Source organism: Bombina bombina, chromosome 4 (assembly GCF_027579735.1).
Source record: "Bombina bombina isolate aBomBom1 chromosome 4, aBomBom1.pri, whole genome shotgun sequence".
Classification (NCBI taxonomy): Eukaryota; Metazoa; Chordata; class Amphibia; order Anura; family Bombinatoridae; genus Bombina; species Bombina bombina.
Genome location: NC_069502.1, coordinates 1,188,508,458 through 1,188,523,743, shown reverse-complemented (window position 1 = coordinate 1,188,523,743; position 15,286 = coordinate 1,188,508,458). Strand labels below are relative to the sequence as shown.

At 39.3% G+C, this 15,286-nt stretch overlaps 1 protein-coding gene across 1 annotated transcript in view; it reads right to left on the bottom strand.

Moving 5' to 3' along the window:
- The window catches only part of LRFN2 (leucine rich repeat and fibronectin type III domain containing 2), a 333,038-nt gene that overhangs the window by 247,502 nt on the left and 70,250 nt on the right, over positions 1–15,286 (bottom strand). The window lies entirely within an intron of this gene.

Genomic DNA, 15,286 nt, shown 5'->3' with positions numbered 1-15,286 from the left:
TCTATGTGTATATGTAAGTATGTGTGTGCAAGTGTGAGTGTGCAAATGTGATTGTGTATATGTGTCTATGTGTATATGTATGTGTGTGTGTAAGTGTGTACGTGTGTATGTATATATGTAAGTATGTGTGTATATGTAAGTATGTATGTGTGTAAGTGTGTATGTGTATATATATAAGTATGTGTATGTGTGTGGGTGTGTGCGTGTATATGTGTATATGTAAGTATGTGTGTGTGTAAGTGTGTGTGTGCGTATGTGATTGTGTATATGTAAGTGTGTATGTGTATATGTTAGTATGTGTGTGTGTAAGTGTGTACGTGTGTATGTGTATATATAAGTATGTGTGTGTGGGTGTATGTCTATATGTAAGTATGTGTGTCTATGTGCATATGTAAGTGTGTATGTGTATATGTACAGTATGTGTGTGTGTGTAAGTGGTTACGTGTGTATGTGTATATGAAAGTATGTGTGTGTGTGAGTATGTGTATATATAAGTATGTGTGTGTGGGTGTATGTGTATATGTAAGTATGTGTGTCTATGTGCATATGTAAGTGTGTATGTGTATATGTACAGTATGTGTGTGTGTGTTTAAGTGTGTATATGTGTATATGTAAGTGTGTGTGTATATGTGTGTATATGTATCTTGCTTTATACAGCAAACGTTTGCCGAAACGTAAGAGAGAGCTAGCAATTTTAAACTTTATAATTTACTATGATTATCACATTTATTTCACTCTTTGCTATTCTTTTTGAAAAGCTTACCTAGGTAGATTGAATATTTGCAATGCCCAGCTGGGAAGCTAGCTGGTGATTGGTGAAATTGCACATATAACTTTTATTTAACAAATAAATTATGTCATTTCTGAATAGCAATACTCCACAGCAGTAATACAACATAACAGAAATATTCCAAAGTGTTTACACATTCCTGCTACCAAGCTCTCATCTCTCAATACTGGCTCTTGTCTTGGTAAGTTTTAAAAAAAACATATTTCAAAGTTATAAAAATGTCTCTTGGAAGCAATATTAAGAATTAAAGCAATAACAACTCCTTTTAACCAATTAAAGACCAGCAACATAATCTGTATGTCGCTGGTCTTTCTATGGGGATTGTACAATTAGTTGTGCGGTCTTGCCTTCCTTTTTCCGGTGACAAGAAGGGAGGGTATAATAGCACACTATTATAAAAAAGAAAAACCTTAATGGGTGATGTACATGGTACGTTTTGGTCGTTAAGGGGTTAAAGGCTTAAAGGGACATAAAACCCAATTTTTTTCTTTCATGGTTCAAATAGATATTGTGATTTTAAACAACTTTCCAATTGACTTATATTAGCTCATTTGTTTTGCTCTCTTGATATCCTTTGTTGAAATGGATGCCTAGATAGACTCAAGAGTTGCTGATTGGTGCCTCTTGTCATTGGATTTCAGCTAGCTCCCATTGCTGCTTCTTCCACAAAGGATACTAAGAGAATGAAGCACTTTAGACAATAGAAGTAAATTGGAATGCTCTTTAATTTTATTCTCCATCTGAATTATGAAATAAGAATGTTGGGTTCCATGTTCCTTTAAAGCATGTATAACTGTTAGCATGCTTATTTTGTATAAAGAAATTAAACCAGAAATAATTATTTCATAGTTCACATTAACTCACCATTATTACTATTTAATTGCTTTGGTCTCTTTAGAAAATTCAAGGTTCTGTCTAAGTTGAATCTAATATTTCCGAGACACTCAGATTCATTTAAAAAGTATAAAAAGCCTCACATGGTAATTTCAACATTTCAATTACATTTGGAAATATTCACAGCACATGAACACTGTTAAAATTCACTTAGATCTGTAAAGCAAAATAGTTGCATTGTATTGCGATCTGTGGTTCTTATAAAAACAAAGAACAGACCATCAATCGATAAACCTAAAATCTTTCCAATTTTCTAGAAATGCAGTTCACCCAGTGCTTGCTCTCTGCTACAATTTTTAAAAAGAGATTTTTTTTATATAGATCCAAAGAAGCAATTTAATCTGGTGTAAAGCTGGGCAAACAAAACCACTTCTGTTAAGATAGTTGAAAGAACTTCCAAACAACAAGAGCAATATTTCATTGTGATTAGGGAGAATGCTCCTCTAGTGATATGATTCAGTTCTGCAGCATATATCCCAGTGTGGCATGATGGTTACTAACGCAATATTAATGATTATATTTTGAGCATGAGTTTTGTTCCAATTTGTTAGAAGGGCTCTTTACATCGGTTTTTGCAGAGTGTTAAGCCATTTTCAAAATTGAACTCATTCCAAGCTATAATAAAGCATGTTCTTTGAATGGGTTTACACTGTGAAAAAACTGTCAAATACTATATGCTACATTTATAAAGCTGGAAATACAGGTTTTTATCCCATTGCATAAGATTAATGTATCCTTTACTTCAGAGATGGCAAACTTAAAATCCCTGCTGTCATGCAATTGCTTGTCCAATCAAAAATAAACATTGACAGACAGGTTCCCTGCATGGTAACATTGTCTACCTGCTTTATATAAAACTAGTCTTAAAGCCCTTTACACAGGTCAAAATTACCTCTCCCTCCAAGAACCATTCCCTACCCTCTGATCCCCTCTCCCTGCCACATAGCAGTTCCTCCCACCCGCCTCCCTCCTAACCCTCCAATGCCACCAACTTTGCAGCGTAGTGGTCCCACCCACTCCTTCCTCCCTCCAGTGATGATCCGCCCATCCGCACACACTCGCCACCACTGATCCTTAAGGTCTTGCGGCCTCTCGCACAGACACATGCTTAAGGCCTTGTGTCTTTGTTGCAGACACGGATGCTTAAGGCCTTGTGGCCTTTCTCGCACACACACGTGCTGCCACTGATCCTTAATGCCTCGCGTTTACCGGACACTGATTTGATTCTTAAGGCCAGAAATGTTTGTCTTGCGCAGTCTCTACTGCGCATGACTGCATCGGACAAACATACCTGACCTTTTATAATATAGGTTATGGGCCTATGCATTCAGTAGTATTGTAATTCAACAGGTATAAACAACGTATTCACATCATTTTGCTCAAGACCTTTTATGTTGTCAAGTCAGTTTCACCTATATGAACAGCTTATTTTGGCTTTTTACACACAGTCTTTTTTTAGGCTGTCAATCTTGCACGTAATCACATTGTAACATTATATATTCTTCCTGTTTTTTACTAAAATGTTAAAAGTATAAAATAGTGGAGAATCAAAGCAGTAAAAGGTTTGGAACTAAAATACTATTTTAAGAGACATTTTTCAATATTATTATATTAGTAAACATGTTTCAAGCAAAGGATATTACTGTTTCACGATCATGGTACACATGGCCCATTTATTGATATACAGTGTAGAGAGCAATTACAATATGATGTTAAAAACATATTTTGTGTGATTTCTCTCCATGCCAAGCTATCTATAAATACTCTGAAACACATTATAGTCATTTAATACAAAGGGCTCTATTTATGAAGCTGCAGACACAGCTTTGGAGCCTGAGAGTTTCTGGCTCAAACACTAGTTTAGTAGAGATCTGACCAGGGTTGATTGTCGACCCCGTTCTCACGGGATTGGTTGGACAAGAGCAGGAGGTGCAGAGATCCCGGGTGGAAAAACCTTGTATGCCCGGAATTTGTTAAATGGTGCTGAAAGTTAATCAACGTGAATATGTCCTATTTCTTGGTTTCTCATGTTTTTATTTATTTGATTTGTAGTGACTGAAAATTCATACAATAAAACACTTTTCAGTGTGTGCTATAATGTGTCTAAAACATAAACCTGTATACGCTGTTTGATCGTTTGTTAGTTCAACCTTTACACAGTGTTTAAAGTCTAGCTAAAATGATTCCTTGGGGTCAATTTATCAAAGTGCGAGCGGACATGATACAATGTAGCATATCATGTCCACCACACATCGATAAATGCCGACAGCAGGGGGTGTCAATCAGCGTATAGGATCGGGTGGATTGAAGACCGCAGCCTCAGAGGCAGCGGACAAGTTATGGAGCAGCGGTCTTTAGACCGCTGCTTCATAACTATTGTTTTCGGCGAGCCTGAAGGCTCGCAGGAAACAGGGGCATCAGGGGCCATCCATAGCTTGTTATTTTAGGCCCCTTGTCTGTTAAATAATACATTTTATTTTTTACATTTTACTTTTTTTTAGACTACAAATTCATATATAAAAAGGAAGTGTATTTAACTACTGTGCTTTCACGGGTGCTATAACGTGCCTTTAAAACAAAATTCTGTATATTCTATTTGATGGCTTGCTGGTTCAATTAATGTGCAGAATTACTTATACTTTCTACTTTTATTAAATTTTACTTTAAATTATTAGTGCTACAGGCTAAGTAAAATTACTCACTGTCTGTTATATAATCAACTAGAATAATTTTATTTTTCCCATCTGTCAAAAGAATCCTTAAACCTGTGACTTGCATTGTTACAGTTTATAACAAAAAAGAGTGGTTTACACCTACAATTATATAGGAAAAATTCTCACTGAATAATACAGTAATAGTGATGTCGCGAACCTAAAAATTTGGGTTTGCAAACAGCGAACGCAAACTTCCCCAAAAGTTCGCGAACCGGCGAACCGGGCAAACCGCCATTGACATCAATGGGCAGGCGAATTTTAAATCCCACAGGGAATCTTTCTGGCCACAATAGTGATGGAAAAGTTGTTTCAAGGGGACTAACACCTGGACTGTGGCATGCCGGAGGGGGATCCATGGCAAAACTCCCATGGAAAATTACATAGTTGATGCAGAGTCTGGTTTTAAGCCATAAAGGGCATAAATCACCTAACATTCCTAAATTGTTTGGAATAACGTGCTTTAAAACATCAAGTATGATATTGTATCGATCAGGTAGTGTCACCCCAGTGTCACTGGGGTGACACTGTGCCCTGGCAGGCAGGCCCTGAAACGCACACGTGTGAAGGAAACTGACTGCTATTATTTAACACAGTCAAAAAAGTGTTTGTTTTTTTTAAATCTACACTACTGTTACACCAGATATGAGTTGCACTGGGGTGACACTGTGCCCTGGCAGGCAGGCACTGAAACGCACACGTGTAAAGGAAACTGACTGCTATTATTTAACACAGTCAAAAAAGTGTTTTTTTTTTTTAAATCTACACTACTGTTACACCAGATATGAGTTGCACTGGGGTGACACTGTGGTGACACTGTGCCCTGACACACACGCTGGCAGGCAGGCAACTGCAATTAGATTACACACGGGAAAAAAAAAAAAGCAGACTGATGTTCTAGCCCTAAAAAGGGCTTTTTGGGGTGCTGTCCTTACAGCAGAGATCAGATGAGTCCTTCAGGACTGTAGTGGACACTGAATACACTAGCCTAGCTATCAATTTCCCTATTAAATCAGCAGCAGCTACACTGTCCCTCCTCTCGCTAAGAATGCAGCTTCCAAATGAATCTAAAATGGATGCTGTCCAGGAGGTAGGAGGGTCTAGGAGGGAGTGTCTGCTGCTGATTGGTTGGAATGTGTCTTCTGACTGTGAGGTACAGGGTCAAAGTATTACTCAACTAGTACTAAAGCCCGTGTACACGGGCCATTTTTTGCAGTACAGCGGTTCCACCCCTTGCACTCTCCCCCCTCTCTTTTGCTCTCTCTTCCCCCCTCTCTTTTGCTTTCTCTCCCCCCTCTCCTTTGCTTTCTCTCTCCCCTCTTTTGCTCTCTCTCTCCCCTCTTTTGCTCTCTCTCTCCCCTCTTTGGCTCTCTCCCTCCTTTCTTTTGCTCTCTCTCCCCCCTATTTTGTTCTCTCCCCCCTCTTTTGTTCTCTCCCGCCTCTTTGGCTCTCCCCCCCCCTCTTTGGCTCTCCCCCCCCCTCTTTGGCTCTCCTCCCCCCTCTTTGGCTCTCCCCCCCCTCTTTGGCTCTCTCCCCCCCCCCTCTTTGGCTCTCTCCCCTCTTTTGCCCCCTCTCCTCTTTGGCTCTCTCTCTCCCCTTTGGCTCTCTCCCCCCCCCTTTGGCTCCCCCCCCTTTGGCTCTCTCCCCCGCCTTTGGCTCTCCCCCCTTTGGCTCTCCCCCCCCCCCTTTGGCTCTCTCCCCCCCTCTTTGGCTCCCCCCCCCCTTTGGCTCTGCCCCCCCCTCTTTGGCTCTGCCCCCCCCCCTCTTGGGCTCTCTCTCCCCCCTCTTTGTCTCTCTCCCCTATTTTGCTCTCCTCTTTAGCTCTCTTTCCTCTTTGGTTCTCTCTCTCCCCCCTCTTTGGCTCTCCCCCCCTTTATCTCTCTCCCCCCCCTTTGGCTGTCTCCCCCCCTCTTTGGCTCTCTCACCCCCTCTTTGGCTCTCCCCCCCCCCTCTTTGGCTCTCTCCCCCCCCCCCCTCTTTGGCTCTCTCTCCCCCCTCTTTGGCTCTCTCTCCTTTTTGGCTCTTTTTCCTCTTTGGCTCTCTCTCTCCCCCCTCTTTGGCTCTCCCCCCCCCCTTCTCTTTGGCTCTCCCCTCCCTCCCCCTTCTCTTTGGCTCTCCCCCCTCCCCCTTCTCTTTGGCTCTCCCCCCCCTTCTCTTTGGCTCTCCCCCCCTTCTCTTTGGCTCCCCCCCTTCTCTTTGGCTCTCCCCCCCTTCTCTTTGACTCCCCCCTTCTCTTTGGCTCTCCCCCCCCTTCTCTTTGGCTCTCCCCCCTTCTCTTTGGCTCTCCCCCCCCTTCTCTTTGGCTCTCCCCTCCCTTCTCTTTGGCTCCCCCCACCCTTCTCTTTGGCTCCCCCCCCTTCTCTTTGGATCTCCCCCCCTCTCTTTGGCTCTCCCCCCCTTCTCTTTGGCTCCCCCCCTTCTCTTTGGCTCCCCCCCTTCTCTTTGGCTCCCCCCCTTCTCTTTGGCTCTCCCCCCCTTCTCCCCCCCTTTCTCCCCCCCCCCTTCTCTTGTGCTCTCCCCCCCGTTTGGCTCTCCCCCCCTCTTTGGGCCTTCTCCCCCCCTCTCCTGCTCCCTCTCTGGCTCTGTCTTCACATTGCGGGACCCCGCCCGGCCACGCCCCATCGCGACGACACCCGCCCGGCCACGCCCCTCGCGACGCCCGACCACGCCCCTCGCGACGCCCCGTCACGCCCCTCATGACGCCCGGCCACGCCCCTCGCGACGCCCGGCCACGTCCCCATCGCAACGCTCCCGCCGGCCACAAACAGCTGTGAGGTCTGGGGAGCGCGTGGCCGCTTCTCACGCAGCAGACCTCACAGCTGTTGAGTAGCTTACCTCGCACTCCCCAGACCTCACAGCTGTTTGTGTACCTCGCGCTCCCTATCTCAAGGCCAAGTGTGTTTGTCTCTACTGCGCATGACAGCTTTGGACAAACACACTTGGCCTTTTATAATATAGGATGATGATGAATAGGGGGCGGATCGAACATCGTATATGTTCACCCGCCGTGGCGAACGCGAACATGCTATGTTCGCCGGGAACTATTCGCCGGCGAACTATTCGCAACATCACTATACAGTAACGATTTTTGAACCATTCATACATAAGGGTTTATTTAACAAACGTCTGTCCGACAGACCTCGCTGAATGCGGAGAGCAATACGCTCTCTGTATTCAGCATTGCACCAGCAGCTCTTGTGATTCGCGGCCAATCGGCCGCCAGCAAGGGGGTGTCAATCAACCTGATCATACTCGATCGGGTTGAATTGCGGCGATGTCTGTCCGCCTGCTCAGAGCAGGTGGAGAGCTTATGGAGTAGCAGTCTTTAGACCGCTGCTTCATAATTGGTGTTTCTAGCGAGCCTGCAGGTTCGCCAGAAACACGGGCCCTCAAGCTCCATCTGGAGCTTGATAAATGGGCTCCTTTATCTTTATTGGTTTAACTATTCAATCATACATGTTTAAAAACGCTTAAACCCTCTAGATATCAATATTTAGCACAGGTGTGTGAATAATACCTCTGAGAATCATGTATCTAGGAGTGAAACATTGTAATTGGTTTGTATAATATCAAGCAGTCAGATACAAACAATATCTTTTGTAGCCGGCTATTAATAATTTCAGAAATAACGCTGTAACAAGAGGACCTGTTAATATGTGGGATGTCAGATTATGAGAATAAAGCTATCTAGCTAATACTCTATCTGTAATTATAAAGTCCTTGCTTGTACAGTGAACTTTAGCACAGCTGTTCAGTGTAATAGATTCTGTCTGCTTAAACTCTCTAGATATCAATATATAGCATAGGTATGTGAATAATACCTCTGAGAGTCATGTATCTAGATTTGAAACATTGTAATTGGTTTGTATAATATCAAGCAGTTAGATACAAACAATATCTTTTGTAGCCGGCTATTAATAAATTCAGAAATAACATTGTAACAAGAGGACCTGTTAATATGTGGGATGTCAGATTACGAGATTAAAGCTATCTAGCTAATACTCTATCTGTAATTATAAAGTCCTTGCTTGCACAGTTAACTTTAGCACAGCTGCTCAATGTAATAGATTCTGTCTGTTTAAGCCCCTTCTATAGTGGGGTCTAGATTATCGTTTAACTGACTTGTTTCCCTATCATGGCATAACGTCTGATCTCAGAATATAACACATATTTTCAAGCTATTGGCAAAAAATTATTGCAGTCAATAATTATCATAGGGAGTAAGCGGTTAAAAAACGAGAGTATGAACTCTTTGAAGCCAGACCCCTGACACGTGTTTCGCTCACGCTTTCTCAGGAAGATATTGTTTGTATCTAACTGCTTGATATTATACAAACCAATTGCAATGTTTCACATCTAGATACATGATTCTCAGAGGGATTATTCACATACTTATGCTATATATAGATATCTAGAGAGTTTAAGCAGACAGAATCTTCTACACTGAACAGATGTGCTAACGTTAACTGTGTAAGCAAGGACTTTATAATTTCAGATAGAGTATTAGCTAGATAACTTCAATCTCATAATCTGACATGTCACATATTAACAGGTCCTCTTGTTACAGCGTTATTTCTGAATTTATTAATAGTCTGCTACAAAATATATTATACAAACCAATTACAATGCTTCACATCTAGATACATGATTCTCAAAGGTATTATTCAAACACCTATGCTAAATATTAATATCTAGAGAGTTTAAGTGTTTTTAAACGTGTATGATTGAATAGTTAAACCAATAAAGATAAAGTATGAATGGTGTAAAAAAAAATGTTCCTGTATTATTCAGTGAGAAATGTTCCTATGTAATTGTAGGGGTAAAGCACTCTTTTTTGTTCCAGACTTTGTAACTAATTTTTCTATCAGTCTCCTTAGTGCTTAATTGCCCCCCTAACAGGTGCTTGTTGATTACAAAAATATTTGGCACCTATAGGTACTTACCATTAGTACTACTTTACCTACTATTGTTACAGTTTACACACATTACTAGGAATTTATGAAATTATTATTATTATTTTAATTTTATTCTTCAACTAATTTTAAAAAAATCTAAAAAAAAATGTTATATATATAAATATACTTTTGGGTATATCTTGTAATTAGCATTTAGATTGCAAATCTTGTATTTTAAAATGTAGAAATTGCTCTCCACAGCCAAACCATACACTATCCAGCTGTGAATTATTAAAATAATAAAAATAAATGTTATTTTATAGGCTACTGTAACATTTTTATTAAATGTTTCCAGTGCTTAGACCGTTTGCAGTTTGGAAACAGCTGGAGTTGTCATATAAAGGCATTTCCATAGCCTGTGAGATGGACGCTTCAGAAAGAAAATTGGATGAAGAATTTAAAGAGCAAACTTCAGTATGGATCATGCAGCTGAGAGTTTCTTTATAGATGTAAACACTGTCTTGTCTTTCTGTAAAATGGATATTGTTAGAGTTTGCCAAGTTTTAACTTTTTATTTTACATTTTTTTTAAATTAAACTTTTAAAATATGAAACTTGAACACAACTTAAACATAAATATCAGTTATCATACATTTCAAAGTATAAAAAATCATTTAAATCATAAATATGACACACAATTGTATGACATTGACAATTGGTCAGGGAAAGCAATATATGCGCTCCACTGAGTAATGCCAGTGCATGCTAATGTGCGGTGGTATTACAAGTTGAAATCAATGAGAAAGTGAGTTTGCATTCTTGTTGTTGGGAAGCCTTGTGATCACGAGAGCGCCCTTCCATAGGTTCCGATGGGAGCCTCATTCTGATGCCATCATGTACGGCACAGAACCAAGGAGCAGCAAAGAGGGTAAGTCGCACATCGATGGCAGCAAATTGCATATATATATGTACATGCTTATATACATAAATATTTACTGGGAACACACAGTTCCCATAGACCTCAATGTAAAGGCACTTTTAAGTGCCATTTTTTTTTTTCTAACACCCCACAGCTGCCGATTTTAGCCCCCAAAAACTGCCTGGTGTAGTTATTTTACTAAAAAATAAAAATGCTACAATTTTTATTTTTTAATAAAATACCCACCACTGTATTTTGGGGGCATTTGGGGCACATTTATAACATTAACCAGAGATCTGATCTCTGGTTAATTTTATAAGCGCTAATTGCTACCACAAGCCCGCGGTTGCAATAACCAGCCACTTGTAATGGCTGATTATTTATCGTGCTCCCACAAAATATCGCCCATTATTGGGAAGCAAACAAACTACATTCAAACAAATATAAATAATGAATAATTTGTCCATCGTGTTTTATTTTTATTCAGTGAGAGTTTGGGAAAACCTTAAAAACTGGTCCTTGAAAAAAATAAGATGAATTGACTGTTTTTTTATGATTCTTCAAATATTTATCAAAATTTTCCTACCGGCAGTCGGCAGTTTATATGAACAAGGTATAGCAGCAGACATTGGGAACAACAAAGTTACCGGCAGAGGGTGAAAATGACTCTCTACTACCCGTAATGACCACCAACTTATTTGAATGACAATAAAAAAAAAGTTAGATGACATCAAATGAACTACAAATCAAATGGCAAATGTCAGTTGGAGAGAAGTTTTGCTCCCACTGTGAAATTTGGTGGAGGATCGTTGATGATCTGGGGGTGCCTCAGCAAGGCTGGAATCTGCCAGATTTATCTTTATGAAAGATGCATGAATCAAGCCACAAACAAGGTTATCCTGGAAGAAAACTTGCTTCACCCAACAGCAATGTGAAAGATTGGTGGAGAGCATGCAAAGATGCATGAAAGCTATAATTGAAAATCAGGGTTATTCCACCAAATATTGATTTCTGAACCCTTGCTAAGTTAAAACATTATTAGTATGTTGTTTAAAAACTATGGCAGCCTAATTACAGAATTTAAGACTCTTACATCTGCTTGGCTTCCCAAACATATATCTTGGTTGGGCAGAATAAATGCCACAAAAATGACATTATTACCAAAAGTTTTATATGTGCTTCAGACAATCCCTATCCCAGGTACTCAGAAAGACCTAGACATCTTGCAGAAAATCATTAATGACTATATTTGGAGGCGCAGGCCCCCTAGAATTAGCCAAAACACATTATATAAACTCCCTAAAGACGGTGGTTTGGGGGTCCCTCACCTTCGTTCTTATAAACTTGCAACCTCCTTGCAGAGAATCGCTGAATGGTACAAACTAGAAAACCCAAACCCCAAAAAATGGGTCCAAATTGAAAATTCGCTTTCAATATCAAATAAGTTAAATGAAATGTGTTGGAACCCCGCATATTTCAATAAATACACCATTTCATCCTCGTCAATAACAAATGAAACATGGTCAGACTGGAGACAAATCTGCAGATCCCCAAACATTATATCCTCTAGGTACTCCCCTCTCACTACAATTCTAAACAATCCAGAATTCCTTCCAGGCTTAAACCAAGCCTTTCCACACCTCCCAAACCCTATTAGATCCCTCCCTTTGCATCTTCTGACGAATAGCACTCACGGCCTTAAAACTAAAAGTCAACTAGACACCTTGAACCATCCATTTCTAACTTCTTGGTTTAGACTCCATCAAGTGAGACACTATGTAGCCACACACAAATTCATGAAAGACCTGACGCGGTCTCTCACCCCCTTCGAACAATTATGTCTATCAAGAGAAAATACACCCGGTACAATCTCCAAACTGCACAAATTAATTCTCTCCAAGACCTTCCCACTTCTCCCCTCTTACACAAAACGGTGGGACCTAGAACTCAAGGCTAACACCCCGCCCAAACTCTGGTTACGTAGATTTGACACCCTAGCACACTCAGCTCACTCATCTCAAGCCAAAGAGACCAATATCAAAATAATGATGAGGTGGTACCTGACCCCAGCTAGGTTAAAATCCATATACAAGAACTCCCCATCTCAATGTTGGAGAGGGTGCACTCAAGAAGGGCATATCACACACATCTGGTGGGAATGCGACCATATAAGACCTTTTTGGTCAAAAAATTTTGTTGCCATCAACAAGGTACTAAACACGAACATAGATCCCAAACCGGATTTAGTCCTATTATGCCAACCCCCTGCTATTACTTGTAAAATTCGAAAACACCTCTACCAATTAATGCTGAATGCAGCAAACCAGTTAATCCCTAGAAAATGGAAATCTGCATTGATACCTTCCATACAGGAATGGAAAATACTAGTCCAAAGGAATCTACTCTTAGAAAGATTATATTACCTTAAGCTAGACCAACTCTCCTTATATCACGATATGCACTTTCTTTGGGAGTCCTTTTCACTCACAAAGGTATAGATTTAACCCCACAATTGGCTCTCTTGTAACACTCCATAACTTTTTTTTTATCGCCAGGCTATCCTAGGAAAACCTTCTCATCCCTGATTAACATAATAATAAGCCCATCCTCCTAGTCCTATTATAATCTAATAACATCAAATCAAGTTGAGCGGATGCTATCAAGATGGTATAACTTAAAATCAGGATAGTGGACTACCCAGGTCCGGGGCGGGCGCAGAAAACTTAAAACTTAAAACATCAACTCTTCTGTACTTTTCCTTTCTTCCTTCTTCCTTCCCTTTTAACCTTTTTCTCAATCTTTCTTTAATGTTTGTTAGTTATTTCCCTTGAAATAAGTTTCCTTTCATCGACTTTTACCAGTGAACATCTTAATTTGTGGAACTTGCACATACCATTATAAAGAGTAACGACACCTTGTGCCCTACTTTTGAAACAACCAGAGTTCCTTTATGCATAGCTGCCCCACGAATCTTCAATACCATGGAACTCTATAGTCTTAGCTCTGGATGAATCAAAATATGGACATTGGGCTAAGGGGTCACTACACAGCATGGACTTATCCGCACTTCAGGGACCTTACTCACTCTGGTATGGGTCAGTCATTGTTAAGCATGTTGAGATTTGTGTGTAAACTTCTCTCCAATGTATGTATACTTCTTACTTTGAATTGAAAATCAAAATAAAATATAAATAAAATAAAAAAAAAAAAATGAATTTGAACTAGTTTTATTTGCATTAATCTTGATCTGAAAACACTGCATTTTTTGTTATTTTAACCAGTTGTCATATTCTGCAAATGAATGTTTTAAATGACAATATTTTTATTTTATATATATATATATATATATATATATATATATATATATATATATATATATATATATATATATATATATATATATATATATATATATATATTTATATTTATTTATATGTATGTATACTGTATATATATATATATATATATATATTATCCCATCAGAGTGAAAATGTGACCAGCTGGAGTGGATGTATCTGAAAATATCTAAGACAGAGATCAAGAGTAAAATATCCATACTCAGAAGGAGTCTAGAAACAACATATTTCAGTAAAATCAGTAATACATGCAGTAGCTGAATGGACAAAAAAAATAAACAACTTATAAATAATGAACATTTTTCAAAGTAAGATATGTCACCTTTTCAGTTGACAGTGAGGCGCTATATCTTTCATTGTAAATGTTAGAAAAGATTGTCTCACATGAAATTCTTTTCGTACAAATCCTATACAAATGATACCAAAATAAATTATTTTGCCAATGGGTGTGGACATTTTGACATTTCTGCATTTCTGCAAGCTAAGGGCATAATATGCTGGAAAAACAACATATGGATAGAAGAGAATTTCAGAAGTGATATTTAAAGGGATAAAGTACTTCTATCATGTAAAGAGCAACATATAAACATGTTAAAAGTCCTGCCTAACAAGGATAACACCAATATAAAATGGTTAACTAAACATAAAATTATTCATTGAAAAAAATACACAGAAAATGTTGAAGTATCATTCCCTTTAAATAGGAATAATGTAAATTATAAACTTATTCAGCAGCACAAGGCTGAGAATTTGTGTGCAATTGAAAAGGTGACATATCTTACTTTGAAAAATGTTCATTATTTATAAGTTGTTTATTTTTTTTGTCCATACAGCTACTGCATGTATTACTGATTTTACTGAAATATGTTTTTTCTAGACTCCTTCTGATCGATGTTCAATGACAACAAATTATTGTGCCTACATTATAGCTGTGTGAAATAATATCAGAATAATTTGGCTAGATTATGAGTTGTGTGTTAGGGTTAAAAAACAGCGTTATGGGTCCTAACGCTGCTTTTTAACGCCCGCTGGTATTACGAGTCTTGAAATGACAGGTGTACCGCTCACTTTTTTGTCCATACTCGTTAATACCGCAAATCCATTTATGTAATTTGCGTATCCTATATTTTCAATGGGACTTGCATAACGCCGGTATTACGAGCCTGCAAAAAAGTGTGCGGTACAGCCTCTCCTGTCAAGACTGATACCGCATTTAAAAGTCAGTAGATAAGAGTTTTATGGGCTAACGCCGTAACATAAAACTTTTAACTAAAGTGCTAAAAAGTACACTAACACCCATAAACTACCTATGAACCCCTAAACCGAGCCCTCCCCCACATCGTAAACACTACAAAACAAATTTAACCCCTAATCTGCCAAACCGGACATCGCCGCCACTATAAAATATATTAACCCCTAAATTGCCACACTCCCGCATTGCAAACACTAGTTTAATTTTATTAACCCCTAATCTGCTGTCCCTAACATCGCCATTACCTACCTACATTTATTAACCCCTAATCTGCTTTCCCCAACGTTGCTGCAACTATATTAAATGTATTAAGCCCTAAATCTAAGTCTAACCATAACCCTAACACCCCCTAAAATAAATATAATTTAAATAGATCTAAATAAAATTCCTATCATTCACTATATTATTCCTATTTAAAACAAAATACTTTCCTATAAAATAAACCCTAAGCTAGCTACAATATGACTAAT